This window comes from Schistocerca piceifrons, chromosome 2 (assembly GCF_021461385.2).
Source record: "Schistocerca piceifrons isolate TAMUIC-IGC-003096 chromosome 2, iqSchPice1.1, whole genome shotgun sequence".
NCBI lineage: Eukaryota > Metazoa > Arthropoda > Insecta > Orthoptera > Acrididae > Schistocerca > Schistocerca piceifrons.
Window position 1 is genome coordinate 468,172,784 of NC_060139.1, and position 4,099 is coordinate 468,176,882.

Below are 4,099 nucleotides of genomic sequence, written 5' to 3' on the forward strand. Positions count from 1 at the left end.
AGGTAAATGTAAGTGGTTATAAGCTCTCTGCACATGCAATGAGAGAAAATATGGAGAAAGGAGGAGTTGCCATATATGTCAAAAGTTATCATTGTGCAAAAAGTATAGAAACAAAAAAGTTTTGTGTAGAGAAACATATAGAAGCATGTGCCTGTGAGCTTAAATTAAATAAAGGCACATTTATAATTGTAACTGTATATAGGTCCCCATCAGGAAATTTTCATCTATTTCTGAAAAATTTGGACTCCTTGTTGTGCTATCTGTCAGACAGGGGGAAGCAAATTATTATTTGTGGGGACTTCAATGTAGATTCTCTGAAAGAGGGTAATAGGAAAAATGACCTTGAAGTATTACTCGGTTCTTTCAATTTGACACCCGTTATTGATTTTCCTACTCGGGTGGTAAAGGACAGCAGCTCACTGATAGATAACTTCTTTATAGACCAAGATAAGTTTAACCAGATAAATGCTCAGCCTGTTGAGAATGGTCTTTCTGATCATGGTGCACAGCTAGTTACAATATATGACATAGCTCCATTCAGCAGTGCTAAACAGTCCTCCAAAGTAGTACGTTCAGTCAACGATTTAACAATTGCAAATTTCAGGGAAAGCCTACAGCAGTTAGACTGGGATGAGGTGTACCGTGAACCTGATGCCAATTTAAAATATAATTTATTTCATGACATTTTTGTAAATGCATTTGAAAACTGCTTCCCCAAGAAAATAGTTAAATATACTCGTAAGAAACCTTGTAACAAACCATGGCTTACTAAGGGTATAAAAATATCTTGTAACCGGAAAAGGGAATTGTATCTGACAGCAAGAAAGAGTAGTGACCCAGAAACTATCAAAAATTATAAAAACTACTGTGTTATATTAAGAAAAGTTATTAAAAAATCCAGGAGTATGTGCATCATGTCTGAAATCAGCAACTCTGATAATAAAATTAAAACAATTTGGAATATTATTAAAAGAGAAACAGGTCAACCAAGAGCAGAGGAAGACAGTATTACCATCAAATAGAATGAAAGCTTTATGAACAAAAAGTCAGAAGTTGAAAATATTTTTAATAATCATTTTCTAAATGTTGTGGATATAGTAGGATCCAGGTGTTCATTAGAAGATGCTAGGCTGTTAATGGAAGAGGCCATACCTATGCAATTTGATACAATTGAAATCTCACCCACTTCTCCCTCTCAAATTAGGAAAATAATAAACTTGCTTAAAAGCAAAAACTCACATGGAATTGATGGCATTTCCAGCAAAATACTAAAAGCTTGTTCTCAACAGATAAGTAAGATTCTCAGCCACGTGTGTAATAGCTCTCTGGAACAGGGCATTTTCCCTGATAGACTGAAATATGCTATTGTTATACCTTTGCATAAAAAGGGGGATAGATCTGATGTCAACAATTACCGTCCAATCTCCCTTCTAACAGCTTTATCCAAAATTTTTGAGAAAGTAATGTTTTCAAGAGTAGCTTCACATTTCTGTAAAAATGAAGTACTAACAAAATGTCAGTTTGGTTTCCAGAAAGGTTTTTCAACAGAAAATGCCATATATGCTTTCACCAGTCAAATTTTGAATGATCTGAATAACCGAACACCACCCATTGGAATTTTTTGTGATCTCTCAAAAGCTTTTGATTGTGTAAATCATGAAATTCTGCTAGACAAGCTCAAGTATTGTGGCATGAGGGGGACAGTGAACAAATGGTTTAATTCGTACCTAACTGGAAGAGTGCAGAAAGTTGAAATAAGTAGTTCTCGTAACATGCAAAGATCAGCACATTCCTCAAACTGGGGAACTATCAAGAATGGGGTTCCACAAGGGTCAGTCTTGGGTCCTTTGTTGTTCTTATTATATATTAATGACTTGCCATTCTATATTCATGAAGAGGCAAAGTTAGTTCTCTTTGCTGATGATACAAGTATAGTAATCACACCTGAGAAACAAGAATTAACTGATGAAATTGTCAATACTGTCTTTCAGAAAATTACTAAGTGGTTCGTTGTAAACGGACTCTCACTGAATTTTGATAAGACACAGTACATACAGTTCCGTACAGTGAATGGTATGACGCCATTAATAAATATAGACCTTAATCAGAAGCATATAGCTAAGGTAGAATATTCCAAATTTTTAGGTATGTCCATTGATGAGAGATTAAATTGGAAGAAACACATTGATGATCTGCTGAAACGTTTGAGTTCAGCTACTTATGCAATAAGGGTCATTGCAAATTTTGGTGATAAACATCTTAGTAAATTAGCTTACTACGCCTATTTTCACTCATTGCTTTCATATGGCATCATATTTTGGGGTAATTCATCATTGAGGAATAAAGTATTTATTGCACAAAAGCGTGTAATCAGAATAATAGCTGGAGTCCACCCAAGATCATCCTGCAGACTTTTATTTAAGGATCTAGGGATATTCACAGTAGCTTCTCAGTATATATACTCTCTTATGAAATTTGTTATTAACAACCAAACCCAATTCAAACGTAATAGCAGTGTGCATAACTACAATACTAGGAGAAAGGATGATCTTCACTATTCAAGATTAAATCTAACTTTGGCACAGAAAGGGGTGAATTATACTGCCACTAAAGTCTTTGGTCACTTACCAAATAGTATCAAAAGTCTGACAGATAACTAACAAGTATTTAAAAAGAAATTAAAAGAATTTCTGAATGACAACTCCTTCTACTCCATAGAGGAATTTTTAGATATAAATTAAGAAAAAAAGAAAAAAAAAAACAAAACAAAAATATAAAAAAAAAAATAAAAAATAAAGAAAAAAACACAAAAAAATAAAGTTGTTATATTAACTTAAGTATGTTGTTAAATTAACCTAATTATGTCATCTATTGGAAAATTCGACTCGTTCCACATCATTATGAAATATCGTATTCATGATCCATGGAACTAGTATTAATCTAATCTAATCTAATCTACACAAAGCACATACAAAACACTGAAATCAAGTAAAGCAAAGGAGCTACCTACCACTAGTCCTACTGAAACTAACAGTTACACTTTCGCGCTTGTAATATTTCCGTTGCACTGTGAAAAATTTTACTTCTGCTAAAACAGATGACCTCTGCAGTTTGGTCCCTTTAATCCTTAAACCAACCAACCTGCTAAAACATTATTTGGACGTGATGACTAAAATATAGTTGCCGTTAACTGAATTGAATGTAATTTTGTTGATTTCTGTTTATTGATTGCAAAGCAAGGCTCGAGAGACTTTCGATTGTTGCCATGGAGTGGCCAAGATAAAACTTATTGAACTCATGGAATCTGTATAATTTTAAATATGAACTTTAACGTAAATTAATTATCTGTTGCAATTTAGAAAGGTTCTTACAACGAAATCTCTCGCATTTACAGTTACTATTAACACTTTGAAAAATAAATTAATACTTCAGGGCGTAATGGCCGACCAGAGGCTGCATCGGAAGATGAGCTTCCCACAGCGCAAATTACTGAAAAAAATGCTTATTAAAAATAATTAGCTGCTGCAACCATTTGAGGTGACAACTATTACAAAGAAATTCATTTTGTGATAACAGTCATTAGTTTATTTTAGCAAATACCGGATAACTTACATAAAATATGTGTAGCCACTCAATGGCTGTCTTCTATATCGGAAAACAAAACAGTGTGAGTCCCTGAAGTACGTCCTTCCTCCTTAGCCATACAATCGCGTCTCTTAACGATCCTTTTCTATTTTCATAGACAAATTTTAAATAAAGATGCTACTTTTAAATTATCACTGCATATCAGTTCTTTCTAGAACATTAACTGTACCTTTTTTACCAATTATGTATGTAAAATATTTAAGTATTTACAAATAATTTTTAGTTCACCCTTAACACTTCACAATATTGTTCACTGTTTACAACCGATAAAAATGTCAGTATTTATGTGACGTACCGTCACAAAGACGCTCCTCACAGCTTTTTGGACATGTCGTGTTGTTTGAAAATGGTGTCCCTTGACCGCCTTTTTGATTCTTGGAAATAGAAAAAAGTCGCACAGAGCGATATCTGGTGAATAAGATGGCTTTGGTAGTACAGAAATTTGTTATGAGGA